This window comes from Lates calcarifer, unplaced genomic scaffold (assembly GCF_001640805.2).
Source record: "Lates calcarifer isolate ASB-BC8 unplaced genomic scaffold, TLL_Latcal_v3 _unitig_1394_quiver_879, whole genome shotgun sequence".
NCBI classification, from domain to species: domain Eukaryota; kingdom Metazoa; phylum Chordata; class Actinopteri; family Centropomidae; genus Lates; species Lates calcarifer.
In genome coordinates this window covers 31,066-47,521 of record NW_026115489.1, presented here as the reverse complement: position 1 = coordinate 47,521, position 16,456 = coordinate 31,066, and the positions used below count along the sequence as shown (strand labels likewise).

Here is a 16,456-nt window from a genome sequence, read left to right as displayed (position 1 = left end):
ACAGACAACTAGGATGATTATTTCATGAATTTATTTGCTGATAGACAGAAAATTAATTATGAGGATCAATTACTTGTATATGAAGGAATATCTGAAAGGATAATAAATGACAGTTTTTGACACTGTCTGCATGGCATGTTAGTTTGTTGAAAACATAAATACAAGTGGAAAGATGGGGAGAACATAAATGGGGATGTGTAATTTTAAGGAAGTTTATATGTGTGTGATTTCACCAAATAAAACAACCAAAATACTATGGAACAGAAGTGCACTGAGCAGTTGACCTGATCCAGCAGGTGGGAGACTGCACAAAATGAGCTTGGCACCAAGACTGTAGTGTACAGTCACTACCTCCACACCCTCTATCATGACTTTCCTCCCACTGGGGCCAGGGCAAGTCAATGTATGACATTAAGTATGCGTATATAGGGAAAGCCCGTCAGCCGACACATCATACATGCCAGAATCTCTGAATGTATATCTCTAATTAATTACTGTTGATTTGATTGTTTCTGTCTTTACAGCTTGTCTGTTTCGCTACAACATCCTGTCACTGGTTTATTTCCTCTACCTGCTGCTGCTGCCATGTTTCCTGTGTCCAAACAAACACACAATCAGAGGTAAGACAATTACCACCTTTGCATATTAGATCTCTCTTACTCAGACTGGATGTTTGTCAAATAAAGACCAGGAAGCAGTTTTTTGTTATCTGCCCTGTAATCAACCCAACACATATAAGGTGATATGATTTTTGAGAAGGTTGTAGGGAGAAGTTGCTGCCTGATTGATTTTACCTTGGGCAGGAAGTGCTTGCTGCTGGAGTAGGAAATGGAACAATCCAAGCAGTGTTTTGGTCTCTGGTCTAGGTGGATATGTGGCACTCTGCAATTAATTTACTACATACATTGAAATATTTGTTGTACACAGCCTCAGAGAGGTATAGTATGTGGTCAGATGGTCCTCTGCTGCTGATAGACAGATGGTGGGATCCTTGGCTTTGACGCTAATGAGAGGCACTGACCTGAATCTACATTTAAGGAGAGATTAATGATGCTCTTACATTAGACTGGATCTTTTTTGACTCGATCTTCCTTGTTTGATTAACTTAGAGTATAAAGAAAAGACAAAATAAACAAAGAGAGAAAAGTTCTTTGGTTCAGTGAGATAAGTTAGTATGTAGTTATAAGAGGAAAAGTGTCATGTTGTAACTGATAAGTTGACTGTGTAATAACAGTAATACTTCTCATGATATGACAAGATTAAATGTACGTTGTCATAAATGTATTAATTAAAGTAAAAATATGTTGTCATTAAGAGAAAGCCTGGTGATCAGTCCCCATACCAAAAGATGTAAAAACTGAATCATAAAGGTGTTTAGGGGACACTGTTGTGTGCACACCTCTCACTTATGTTGATATGAATTCAGGTTCACCCCACACAATTAGCCCATTAACAAATCCAGATGCTGTCTCTCAAGGAATGTTGGACGTTAACTATTATGAAATACAAAAATCAGCATGTATATAAAACTCACTCAGCAGTCAGTATATCTAAAGGCTAGCAGGGCCTTTCTGCAGGGGAGCTGTTAGGGGCTGTGACTGTAGGACCTACAGCCATGTCATTAGACATTATGCTCCCACAAGTCAGACAACAATGGCTGCTTTGTTCCTCCCTTACAGTGAAGTGAAAGTAACTTCAAACACAGAGAGCAAGATATATTTTGAAGTACTGACATGAGTCTAAGTTTATATTGAAGCTGTATGCTGGAGCTGAGTGCTCCGTCTCATACTGCTTATAGTATATTTTGTCTGTTAGCTACACAAATTGGAATGTTTTTAGTCTGTGTCTTTTGACCACAAACAGCTAGTGAAAGGCTTCCTCAGCTGTGTGTGTGTGTGTGTGTACTAAGTGGACTACAATAATTCAAAACTTTGCAGACAGACACTCTTATTCATACTTTTGCCTCTGTATGTTAATGGAGTAAAACAATACAGGATCATTTCCAGGCTAATTTATGGGATCACTTTCACAGCTGAAACATTCTCTGTTAATACAGACACATTAGTTTGTCCCAACTAGAGAAGAAGCTGTGTGTTCACACTGCTTTTTCTGCTTTACTTTACTCTGTATCACAATATGTTGTGTAATCATTAATTGTCTCAATCTGTGTTTAATAAATTATAAATAGTTTAACCTAAAAATAGCTAATCAATTTCAAAAATAGGCAATTGTTATATAATATTTATATTTTTTGTTGTACTGGTATACTGAACTCATGCATGATACCCATTGAAAGCACAAGCTGTTCTTGTGTCTGTATGGGTTTAAGTAGTTTCCACTGATATTTTCCACACCAACTGAAGTTAAAATTGCCACATGGCCAAATGAAATTGCGATCCTCAGTCCCATTTGCTAGTAGGACAAAAGTAATTGATTTCATGGTGTTTTTTCCAGTCCTGCCTTCTTTCTCTGTCACTGACACTGTCTCTGATCTGGTAATCAAAATGTGCAGAGAGGCTGTTATTTTGGTGGGAGACCAGTTAAAATGAGAGAGAGGGGGAAACAGAGAGCAGGGGGAAGTTCCCCTTATGGAAAACCCACTGGCCTGCCAAGATAGACACGTGCACACACACATGATCTTACACACACACACACACACACACACACACACACACACAGCAGAGGGCTGTGTAAGCCAAGCAGGGAAAACACTTAGGTGACTAAAAGGAAGCAGCATTATTGGGCTCTGAGGAGAATTAAGAGACAGTTTAAGTCAGAGCTGGAGATTACTCATCAACTGGCATGTTTTCAAATATTCAATTATACGTGTATACATCATGTACAAGACTCCTATACTCCTTTTTTAGTCTGAGGATGACGATGTCTCTCCATCACTTTGGTCCAGAGAAACATATCTCTCCAGCAACTGGTCAGATTGTTCTGAGAGTCTGGATTTTTTATGAACCCCAGAGGATTTTGTATAAAGTGATGCAGTTTAAAAAGGTGTCCAATATTCTAATGACAACATTTCTAATATTTTATATTTTTGTAGACCCCCTGACGCTTTCTTTCCCTCCTCTGATACCATATAGATATGAGGCTATTTAAAAAGCAGCAGCGCTGATTAAAAAAAACACCTGAAAATTAGGAGCTCATGCTGATGTTCACAGGCAAGCTACTCCAAAATTCTGACTCCACTGCCAAAGCCTGCAGTACTGCCTGCACAGATTTGTATACATACTTATTAATTTATTCTTATAACACAGTATTATATAGTGGACATCAAACTGAGTTTGAAGTTTACTGTGTGTGCAGTCAGCTAGAAGTCAGTCCAAACAGGTCAGCAGAGCAGAGGGGCAAGGCCAGCAACTAACGGCATCCAAAAATCTACATGTCCCTACCCTCTGATACAACCCAGAGGAGTGTTTCCTGAATTATGAAGGCAGGAGATATTCCACAGAGAAATGTTTTCATGGGCAGACAGGCAAATTGTCTCAACAGATGCATATACATATACTGAAGTAGGCCATATAGTAGGAAGGTGAGGTGCAGGTGTGTAGGCAGATGAAGATCAGATGACTGGGAAATGGCAGGAAGAGCTGAGGACAACTGCTGATAGAATCACAGAGTCTGGAAGGACCTGGCAGTTTGACATGAAGTGGTGTCATGATATCATGACATATCTCTGGCTGCTGGGAGGTCTTGGAGCAAGGAGCAAAGAGCGAAGAGCAAGCAACATGTCGGTGCCATGTCTGAATGAGTCACTTTTATTAGTCACAAAGGCAATCTGACCAGGTCAGACCAGATTTCTGTAATGGCTCAAGTCTGAACTAAATGCACTCAAATGAATACAAGGTTTGCAGCAGCACAAGGTTCAGGATACACCAAAATCAAATGCATAGTTTCTTCTGCCTTATCAAGATCAAACCCTCTCTCCTCTACCCTCTACTGTCACAGCTCAGACACACTCACAGGTTTGTACTGGCCTGAAAATATCTCTATGTAACTGTGAGGTTGGTCAAGCAGTGAAGGTAAAAGTAAGGGGCCTTTAATCCAGGTTCCCCCTTTAGAGCAGCATATACAGTGCAGATCAGCTTGGCCACCCCCCCACCCCCCCCAAAAAAAAAAAAAAAAAACCTGTGGAAAAATGTAAACTCTCCTATTGAAAATGAAAAAAGAATGAAAGGAAACCAGGTTATACCCCATTCTCCATCTCCAACTATTCATATTGTCAGTTGCTCCTCCTACTTCAGGAAATAACTAGACCATTAATTCACTTAACCCCCCCCCCCCACCCCACATACACACACACACACACACACCAATCTCTACCACACATTCCTGCTGGCTTTGATCATAAAAAGGGGACATCAACATTTTGTCAGGTTCGCTTCAAGCTCATATGTATCTGTGTGATTTTAGCACCAATGCTCATCAACCTAATACAACTACAGTTAACAGGTTTTTATTATTGCCAATGCTGCTCTGAAAGCTATTGGAAGATATTATGAGTGTCATGGCCAAACAGTATAAGACTATAACTATACTATAATCTCAAAATTTGTTATTTAAGTCTCTGCAGACGCTGAGATAAATGACAACATCAGACATAAAACACACAGTGCTGAGATGAAGGGGGGTCTGCCAGGGTGGGGAATAAATTAAACATGAACTCAGTTTGTATTTCATATGTTAACAAGTCTAAATAAGATTCAATGCCAGCTGGAACACAACTACGTAAGAGCTTCAAGGCTCAGTCATTTTTATACAAGATCACAGTGCAGAGGGGTCTGCTCTGTGTCTGCTGGGTGTTGAAGGCATTCAATTGCCAACACATTATTTATGAGCATTTTATATGTTGATATAAAAGGCTATTGCTGTTTGTTTCTGAGAACATTCATTGAGGTGTTTGTACGAATGAAGAGTCAGTCAACAATAGAATCAGTTTTGTGATCTCATTACTGAGGATTAAGGGAGTATGTGTGAATATGCAAAGTCTTTGGTCACACAGATGCTGCCCTCTCCTTTATGAAAGGAAAAAAGACAGCTGTATGGCCAGTTTGCAAATGTAGAGACATTTTTAGATTGAGATTGACATTTTTAGAGGCCATAGGCCTACAATATATGTCACCTCCGCCTTCTTTTAGTGGACACACACACACACACACACACATACTGGTTTTCATCTTGTATGGGGACCACATTTCTGATCATCACTTGTGGGGACCACCATTTCTAGAGGTTGTAGAGGGCTGAAAAAAATCAGGTAAACCAATCACAGCCTTGTTAGCTCATACACGCGTTAAAACACCTGAAATGATGAAATAATGGTTGGATCATGTTCAATGGGGACCTCTGAAAAATCCAGTGAACATTATTGATGGGGACCTCATTAACATATTATTTGCATAATTCACACAAATTCCCATGTGTTTAGTGGGGACCTCATAATAACAATATGCCTATTACTAATGACAAAATGACACATGATGTGCATCTCTTATTAAATAATAAATAATTAATAATATTGCATTTGTTGAAAGAAAAGTTTAATCTACAAATATGTAGAATTAAAAGATACAGTAGTAGTAAATCAATATCAAATTTTGAAATTTAGCTCAGCTTACTTCATCATAGTTTATGTAAAGACATAGAGTGAGGCCAGAAAATGGTGCTACTGATACAAAGCATAGTGCTGTGTGCTGTGCATGTAGTCAAATGCACAACACAGAAGAAATGGGATAACACATATTAAAAAAATTAAAATGGAAGAGCACTTATACATATGCCTGTAAGCGGTGGTTATAAATGAAGAATTTCAGTTTCTGCTGCTCCCAGTTCAGCCCACAAATACTTCTCACAGTCAGTTCATGCTGGTACAATACAAGATGTGATGAATCAATTCACACGGCTTTCCATCGTCTGCACATCTGTTTGCTGCCAGGCCTAACCTTAAAGATAAAAAATAAAAACTCAACATTTTCATGAAGATATATAATTTACATTTACTACAGAATGTTGACAATACAGATTCTATGTATCATTTGTTGAATTAATGGCTCTTAATTTTAATTGCTTCAAAACAATATTTTAAACCAATAGTATAGAATTGCATTTAGCCTTGTAAGTATATTTGAACTACATCATTTAACTAACAAATTATTTTCACTAGTGAATTAGCATTTTTTGGACTTTTTTTTTTTTTTACTGTTGACTACTGATACTCCATGTTATTGACAAAAATCTGTCATGAAGTTAGAGCAGATTTGATTTAAGTACACTGTGAATTATGTTCTATTTATCTATATCAATGTATCTTAATTGTACTTAATATGACACTTTTAGTCTGTCTCAGTGGGATGACACGCTATGTTTTGCTTTGAAATTCTGTCACAATCTGTTCACATGAGCAACAGTATAAACAACATTTTACATTATTATAGTTTGCTATTTAGAAATAAGATGAAAAGCTCAAAGATGTGATAGATACCATCTTAAATAAAGCAGATTTTATGGGGACATTTCACGCAGTTTTCCAAGAAAAAAAATCTTTGACAAGGTAAAATTCTGCCCTAAATATGCCACTACCACTAACCTTCTATATGCAGTTCATTAAACTGTTAAATGTAATTGAAAAAAACAGGCTTTGCGGGGACCTTTCACACACAGTGTTACAGTTACTTGTGGGGACCAGTTTTAGCTATGTTTCTACTTGGACACTGACTGAATGTGTGTTGTGGGGACACTGTAAGTGTCCAAAACAAAGTAATAATTAGCCAAAAAAAAAAATTCCTGTGAAGGTAAAATTCTGCCCTAAACATGCCACTACCACTAAGCTTCTATAAACTGTTTGGTATATTGATTCACGCTAGATTATCATCACAATATACTTAATTCCCTGAATATACCTGTTGAGGAGAGTTATTTGGACCTGTAGCATCATCCATCTGAGTCTTGGCAGTAGTGAAGGATGGGAATCAACCACTGCCATGGAATCAGCTGCAATGCTGGTTTTCTGTAAATACATATTTTATGACTTTATTTTAGAATATGAAAACATAAAGCATAAATGGTCACTTCAATGTACATACTGCAGATGTGACCCAAAAGGAAAACAATATGGGAATACAATATGGGAAACAAATTGTTTGTGGTCTACTAACATAAAAAGGGTTTTGTGTAACTCTTAGGATGGAAACATAGGAAACTCTCTCTGTTTTTCTGCACTTTATGACCTTTCCTGTCTGTATAGTCCAGCTCCTGCCATACTTTTTTGTTTTTACAATATAGTGAAATAAAGGACACCAATAAACTGGGAAGACAAGTAGAATCAACTTGATAGCTATAGTAAATGGGGACAAAAACAAAACAAACAAACAAAAAAAGAACTCTGAGGTATCCGACCAAATGCCTTGAGACTTTGAAACTTAATGGGCTTTAATGTCAGAGAAATAGCATTTAATATTTTTGTGTAAAAGCGCTTTGGTCAAAGTTTGTTGTTTTTCTAGCTACCTTATAAATTCACTTTTACCTAACATCAGTACAAATATTGATCCTAAATTCATAGGGAAACAAAAATCACATTTGCATTTTTAAAAGCTAGAACATTATGAACAGAGTTGATTTCACTATATAAGCCTATCATCCGAGAGTAAACAATTTAGCTAAAGATTTAGCTGTATCTTTTTAGTGTGCATTAATTTATTCACACTAAAATGGATGCAACTAATTGGAAAAACATAGTAAAACATTTCAGAATCACAATCACAATCAGATAAAGTAACATTTAAAGTCTACACACAGCCTCTGCTAACCAATGAAAGCTAATCAACTTAATTTGATAGTTGAATAGTGGTCATTCTGGTTTGTCATACAAATGTGCTTACCTTGTGTTTCACTTTTGCTCCTTTGCAAAAATTCCTAGGTCATTAGCTGGTATATCTTCTGCAAATAATCCTCCTCTTCATCCACCGTATGGATTGCAGCCTGTAACATGCTGCTAAAATCCATCATTATAGGGACGAGGAAGTGGGCAGTGCCCAACCATATTTGGAATAAGTGTGTGTGTGGAAAGATGTCATGATACCACAGTGTAACCCAGTCACATCCATGTTTTTGAAATATTTTAGCCAGTCAACCATCCATCATCAGCTAAATAATATTCAGTCACCTGTCACCTAGTGCCACTAAAATAAAACTACTACTAACTACTAATTGAGCTCCAAGACATTAAACTCACATTTAAATTGCAGAATTTAACTTTTAATGAGTTCAACTGCACAAATGAACTCAAACGATGAAGTCAGATGGACTTTCTAACAATTAAACTCCTGATAAATGAGTTTTAAAAGGGCATTCCTCATACAAAAAAATAAAATAAAATAAAAATAATAAAAAATGAAAGAAGTTTCACATATGCTCCCTTTCAAAAAATATTTCTGGCTATTATTGGCATACCATACCACTCTATTAATGGAACCTCAGAACAAAACAATATATATATATATATATATATATATATATATGTAACATTTTCAAAAGCTTTTTAAATGTAGCAATTGAGTTTAACATGTTTAGTAAAACTTAGCTTATACAGTGTGTTTTGCTAAATGTGAATGTAAACAAAAACTGCCCTACCAGAGAGTGGGTAATTTTCACATTATTTACGTTGCAATTTCCTTTTGTAGGCTGTGATGCGGTTATAAACATAGAATTTCAGATTTTGCCAGTCACGGTTCTTAAGAGCTTCTGGTTCAGCCCGTAAACACTTATCGCAGTCGCTCTTTGCAGGTACAATACATGATTTTATGAAGTGACTCATGTGTCTCTCCACCGCCTGCACTTCGGTCTGCTGCCAGGGCATTTTCTTCTTTTGGGTAGCTTTACCTTAAAGTGGTCAGAAAAACATCAACAACAACATCACTATACTGTATGTGCCAACATCTACAGTACAAGTAAAATTATTTGCACTTTACTTATGAATAGAATTACATTATCAATCAATAGCATTCTGCCACTTGGATTGCAGTGATCACTAGGGAAAAGGCAAGGATGATTAGGATATATTTTCTCCTATAAGCCAAAAGCATTGTATTCTTTTAAAGATACTTCTAAATATGATCACTTTTGTAGTCTCACTTTTTAAACATTCATTAAAATAATATTTATCGAGAATTTTTAAACCAAATTTTCAGGAAGAAACAACATTAATTATGTTTGTATCAACATTTTGGTTCCATTGGATAAATCCATCTAGTTACTAAATACTACTACTGGTGATTATAGCTTTACCAACTTATGCATTGTTAACTATTATTTTGATTTATCTTAACTTTGGACAGGCTATATGTTATTACTAATCTGATCCAACCTTTGTAAACATTTAGGATAGGTTGTCGATATGGGGCTAGTCACTCTTAATGTTTCAATTACATGTTTCAGTTGACAACTGTCAACTGTTGAGGTCAGCAACAGTAATTTCATAAAATATTGAAATTACAAGTTATTGGTAGTAAAATTTCAAAAGGTTAACAACAAAAACAAAACTAGCATTTAGTGATCTGGTCCACAACCTGGATTTTAACTAGATGGATGCTTTTGCCCAGAAAGTGGTGTGCCAAGAAATATTTGGTTTAAGAGTTCACTCTTAGGTTTGACAGGGGAGGGTAACTTATAGCATTGAGAGGGGAAAAAAAGCACAAATTCATAATTTTGCAAAAAATGACAATGAGTGGTAAGGTGGTCAGTGATTCCTAAGTGTGCTTCTTATATTCCCAAGTGGCTGCTGTTATTGTTATGACAATATTTGGCCATTTTTAGCCCAATTTGTAAAACTGAAAGTACATCTCCAAAAAGGAGCAGATAAGTTCATTACATATATTCAAGACATAATTGTGTTAAGAGTTCACCTTTGGAGGAAGGCCTCAAAGCACTGACTCCTGAAGGTATCTCATCATCTGATGATGAGAGTCTCCTGGGTGGTGGTGGTAGCATTTCATTTCTCTCAGGTAGAGGAAGTGACTTCTCTGTTGAGGGTTCTATAGAAAATAATCAAAATTCAACATTTAAACAAGATATATACTTTACACGTACTACAGGATGTTGACTGCACACAATTGATGTGTCATGGTTTTTAATTATAATTAGTGAATAAAAATGTATTAAATCATTGCAGTGTGTTTGAATCGCTATTTAACTGATAAATTAAGAATTTTTGGTGTACATTTTCTATTGACTCCTGATACTAATATTGATTAATCATTGTACAACAGGAAGTGTCATCACAAAGAACCAAGTGAACAACCAACTCATTAGGCTTATTTTACCTGAGAAGGTACACAAATTAAAGTGATTTTACTTGACGAGAAACAGTCCAACTTTGAAAGCAAGACTGTTACGGAGTTAAGAGTATGTTTAAGTACACCATGAATTATGTTAGATTTTTAACATCACTGTAGCTTTCAAGTCCCAATCAGTAGGTCCATATGCTTCCCTAATGATATGCACATTCTACTAAAATACACTGCAATGACATAAATTCATGCCCCCACCTGTCCATTACAGTCTGTTAAAAACCTAGGCATCAGTTAGCTTACTAACTAACCAACCAGAGTGCTGAGACCCTTTTATGCATTTGAACTTAAACAGAAGTGAGAAAGTAAGTCTATTACAGTAGAGACAAACTATTATATTTCAACAATAACTTACTGACAGTACATACCATCAACAGTAGATGAACAATGTTCCTCCTGTGTGTCCTCATCACTCTCGAGAACTTTTTCTGTGAAAGTCATACAAAGTACAGTTTACAAATGTGATCAAACACAAATGAATAACAAGTAAATACAGAAAAAGTAAAATAAAATAACAAACCATCTGGATCTATCCCAATTTCATCCAAGTTCTTCCCATGAAACTCAGCTAGTCTTCCTTGTTCAAGTGCAATTAAGACTTTGCTGATTTTAGCGAGTTGCAGGGTTTTCTCTGGAAGTCGATAGAACTCACGATGGATCCTAATGTCATGTCCGAGAAAGTTAGCCAGCTGGTCCATTTCTGTTTCTGTCATATTCAAGACTGTCGAAAGGGTTGCAGCATGCTTTCGCAGTCTGGTAGATGTCAGTGCTTTGGGGCACTTGGCTCCACACACTTTTGCAATACCACGGATGCAATCTGAGCCTCGAAAATGTGTCATAGCTTCTGGTCTTGCAAACATGTAACCATTGTCCTTTAGAATTCCACAAGCCTCTCTCTGCTTTACAAGTAGTTCTAATGCATGCAGCATTTTTTCAGTCAGAAGGATTGGGACTGGGCGACCACGTTTTCCTCTGATGACAATCCTTGTAAAGTGTCTGCAGAGCTTTTTTTCCAGTTCAGAGAGTGCCCAGTCCACATCTTCATGTGGATCAGAAGTATCTCTTGATGAAAATGCAGAGAGGGGCATGCTTGCAACCTCTCCTTCCCTGCGCCGGTTGAACAGAATGATTTGGACCAGACACACTTTTGCCAGCTCCATCCAGCTTTTTGTTGAGGGACTTTCAGTTAGTGACTTGCACCACTCATTTTGCATTTGACTCAGATATGCATGCATTTTTTGGACATCTTCGGTAAAGGGCATGAGAGTGGGCACATTCCACTTTGCTTCCCTGATGTTTCTCAAAGCTGTGGCTGAAATCATTTCGTTCCACTTTTCCTGATGTACAGCTTGGAACTCTGTAGCATTCTTTACAAGCTCTTCGTTGTTTGAGATTAAACCCTGAGCTTTTAGGAGCCTGCTTACTTTTACCAGGGTATTCCCAAGTTTGATTGCTAGTGATGGAATCAGGAACTTGTCTGTTTCACTGTCATATCCACAGGTAATCCTTACAGATTTGACAGTCTCCATGTACTTTTTTGGATTTATGAGATCCTCCATTTTTTTTAAGGTGGTGACTCTCCTGGCACTTTGAATCAACCGTCCCATTTCTCGCATCTTCTCTCGAACACACTGCTGATTCTTGGCAGATATCCCACCTTTGTGTAACAAGTGCTGCGCAACATCAATAATGACTTGGTCATTTTTTATTATATCTGTGATTGGGTCAGGATTCATAGCACAGATTACTCCCCACAGTTGTTTACTTACATTTGAAGGCACAGGCCCTGTGAATGAACACATCGACTGAACACGGTTCTTGCCTGGTTTAGGGGCAACTGATCCTGGTTTAAGTTGACAAGTACGCATATGCCGCCACAGGACCCTTTTTGTAAAAAGTCCTTGACAGTATGCACAGTGCATGAAGTCCTTTCCCTGTGTTTCTTTAGGTGGGCGTTTGAATGGCACTAGTTCGCCCTTTCCTGATTGCATAACAGAGGCATTGTGAGCATAGTTTCCTCTGTTGCGAATATAATCAAGCTGATTTTTTCTTTCCTTGGAACACTTTGGAAAGCTTAGAGCTCTTGCCACATCTGATTTATTTTCGTGTGCTTTTTCAAGATGCCTCGCCATCTTAGCATATGGTTTAGAGCAATACAGGCAATAGTGTTTCTTGTCGTACACTCTTTTCCCACCTCTTTTTTTACTTGCACCAACAATTATGGTGTCATTTGTGCTCTGACTTGAACAGGGTTCCTCCTCTGCTCCAGTGGCTTCAGATGTAAGGATGTGCATGTCCGAGATCATGTTGTCCGCTGTTGTGGTGTCGCAGAGAGGGGAATCTTCGGAGTCAGAAACATTGAGCATATCATAAAGACGCTGACATCTTTTCTTTGGGTAGGGCTTAAAGCAACCATCACTGTCACTGTCGCTTTCAGAGGTGGTATCTGGAATGTATTCCTCTGCACTTCCTGATGCAGAATCATATAGTTCAGCAGGGTCTTCAGGAACCATGTCTTTCATCTAAAAAATAAAAACAGAAATATGTAGAGCTTTAAAATGGTTGATCAGTACATAGATGGACATATATGGAAAAAAAACGACAACTACTTTGACAATCATTTAAACCTCCAAGTAACTTTTCTATTGTACAAAAAGTTCTGTGGGTTTAAGAATTTGCTTATGTTCGTTGTTTTCATTATAGTATTTTTGGGTGTTGATCAGTTGATTGGACAAAAAAAGTGATGCTGTGTTGTACACAGTGATGGTATTTTATATATCAAAAGATTTACAATTTTAGAATGTAATCCAGCCAATAACTGATAATAAAAGTAACAGTTGATTTTAATGCAATTATCTTTTTTCCAAAGAACTTACAATTATACTTTTAGTGCGTCTTAGTTTTGGCACAAAACTCTTATTTTCGCTCTGGAACTCTGTCATGATCTGTAAAGAAAAGCAAAACTATAACATCATTTTAAATCTTTGTATTATTTGCTGTTTTAACCAAAAGCAGAAGCATGGGAATAGTATAGTTTGTTCAAACATTGTACTACCACTAATCTTCTAAATGCATTACTTTGAACTGGTTGGCACATTGATTCACACTAGATTACCACCACAATACACGTCTTTCCCCATCTTAGCTTCTTAAATATAATCAAAAATACAAAAACATGACAAAGAGCGACTACATAATGAAATCTGAAGTGATGAACATGAATGTACCTCTTGGGGAGAGCTGTTTAGACCTGAGGTATTATGCATCTGAGTGTTGAGCTGGAGTGAAGCATTGCAGTCATTCACTGCCATGGCATCAGCTTCGTTGCTGGTCATCTGTAAACACATATTTCACAATGACAGTATTTTAGAATGTGAAAATATAAGGAACAAATGGTCAGTTTAATGTAAATCATGGGCAAGATGCTAATAGATTGACATCTTGTTCAAATAAAATCTGAGATGAGAAGAATGTCATCGTAAAACAGACTTCAGAGAAAAAAATATCAAATTCATACTAACATATTTCTGTCTGTCCAACCAAACTCTGCCTACAGTCACACATCTTAAAGAAAACAGGCTTTGTGGGGACCTTTCACACACACTATTTCAAGGTTCCTTGTGAGGACCAGTTTTATCCAAACTGTCACACACAGTTTCTACTCAGACACCGACTGAAGGTGTGTTGTGGGGACGTCGTGAGTGTCCACAACAGAGTAATAATTAATAAAGAAAAAAATGCCTCTGAAGTATGAAATCTGCCCTAAACATTGTACTACCACTAATCTTCTAAATGCATTACTTTGAACTGGTTAGCACATTGATTCACACTAGATTACCACCACAATACATGTCTTTCCCCATCTTAGCTTCTTAAATATAATCAAAAATACAAAAACATGACAAAGAGAGACTACATAATGAAATCTGAAGTGATGAACATGAATGTACCTCTTGGGGAGAGCTGTTTAGACCTGAGGTATTATGCATCTGAGTGTTGAGCTGGAGTGTAGCACTGCAGTCATTCACTGCCATGGCATCAGCTTCGTTGCTGGTCATCTGTAAACACATATTTCACAATGACAGTATTTTAGAATGTGAAAATATAAGGAACAAATGGTCAGTTTAATGTAAATCATGGGCAAGATGCTAATAGATTGACATCTTGTTCAAATAAAATCTGAGATGAGAAGAATGTCATCGTAAAACAGACTTCAGAGAAAAAAATATCAAATTCATACTAACATATTTCTGTCTGCCCAACCAAACTCTGCCTACAGTCACACATCTTAAAGAAAACAGGCTTTGTGGGGACCTTTCACACACACTATTTCAAGGTTCCTTGTGAGGACCAGTTTTGTCCAAACTGTCACACACAGTTTCTACTCAGACACCGACTGAAGGTGTGTTGTGGGGACGTCGTGAGTGTCCACAACAGAGTAATAATTAATAAAGAAAAAAATGCCTCTGAAGTATGAAATCTGCCCTAAACATTGTACTACCACTAATCTTCTAAATGCATTACTTTGAACTGGTTAGCACATTGATTCACACTAGATTACCACCACAATACATGTCTTTCCCCATCTTAGCTTCTTAAATATAATCAAAAATACAAAAACATGACAAAGAGAGACTACATAATGAAATCTGAAGTGATGAACATGAATGTACCTCTTGGGGAGAGCTGTTTAGACCTGAGGTATTATGCATCTGAGTGTTGAGCTGGAGTGTAGCACTGCAGTCATTCACTGCCATGGCATCAGCTTCGTTGCTGGTCATCTGTAAACACATATTTCACAATGACAGTATTTTAGAATGTGAAAATATAAGGAACAAATGGTCAGTTTAATGTAAATCATGGGCAAGATGCTATTAGATTGACATCTTGTTCAAATAAAATCTGAGATGAGAAGAATGTCATCGTAAAACAGACTTCAGAGAAAAAAATATCAAATTCATACTAACATATTTCTGTCTGCCCAACCAAACTCTGCCTACAGTCACACATCTTAAAGAAAACAGGCTTTGTGGGGACCTTTCACACACACTATTTCAAGGTTCCTTGTGGGGACCAGTTTTGTCCAAACTGTCACACACAGTTTCTACTCAGACACCGACTGAAGGTGTGTTGTGGGGACGTCGTGAGTGTCTACAACAGAGTAATAATTAATAAAGAAAAAAATGCCTCTGAAGTATGAAATCTGCCCTAAACATTGTACTACCACTAATCTTCTAATGCATTACTTTGAACTGGTTAGCACTTTGATTCACACTAGATTACCACCACAATACACGTCTTTCCCCATCTTAGCTTCTTAAATATAATCAAAAATACAAAAACATGACAAAGAGAGACTACATAATGAAATCTGAAGTGATGAACATGAATTGTACCTCTTGGGGAGAGCTGTTTAGACCTGAGGTATTATGCATCTGAGTGTTGAGCTGGAGTGTAGCACTGCAGTCATTCACTGCCATGGCATCAGCTTCGTTGCTGGTCATCTGTAAACACATATTTCACAATGACAGTATTTTAGAATGTGAAAATATAAGGAACAAATGGTCAGTTTAATGTAAATCATGGGCAAGATGCTAATAGATTGACATCTTGTTCAAATAAAATCTGAGATGAGAAGAATGTCATCGTAAAACAGACTTCAGAGAAAAAAATATCAAATTCATACTAACATATTTCTGTCTGCCCAACCAAACTCTGCCTACAGTCACACATCTTAAAGAAAACAGGCTTTGTGGGGACCTTTCACACACACTATTTCAAGGTTCCTTGTGAGGACCAGTTTTGTCCAAACTGTCACACACAGTTTCTACTCAGACACCGACTGAAGGTGTGTTGTGGGGACGTCGTGAGTGTCCACAACAGAGTAATAATTAATAAAGAAAAAAATGCCTCTGAAGTATGAAATCTGCCCTAAACATTGTACTACCACTAATCTTCTAAATGCATTACTTTGAACTGGTTAGCACATTGATTCACACTAGATTACCACCACAATACATGTCTTTCCCCATCTTAGCTTCTTAAATATAATCAAAAATACAAAAACATGACAAAGAGAGACTACATAATGAAATCTGAAGTGA

At 37.2% G+C, this 16,456-nt stretch overlaps 1 protein-coding gene across 1 annotated transcript in view; it reads left to right on the top strand.

The window, feature by feature from the left end:
* Positions 1-520: 520 nt before the first annotated feature.
* Positions 521-16,456, top strand: part of LOC127139345 (piezo-type mechanosensitive ion channel component 1) — a gene marked incomplete at its 3' end in the record, with an annotated part of 46,980 nt that continues 31,044 nt past the window's right edge. Inside the window, exon 1 of the mRNA XM_051067311.1 lies at positions 521-620. The remainder of the gene's footprint in view (positions 621-16,456) is intronic.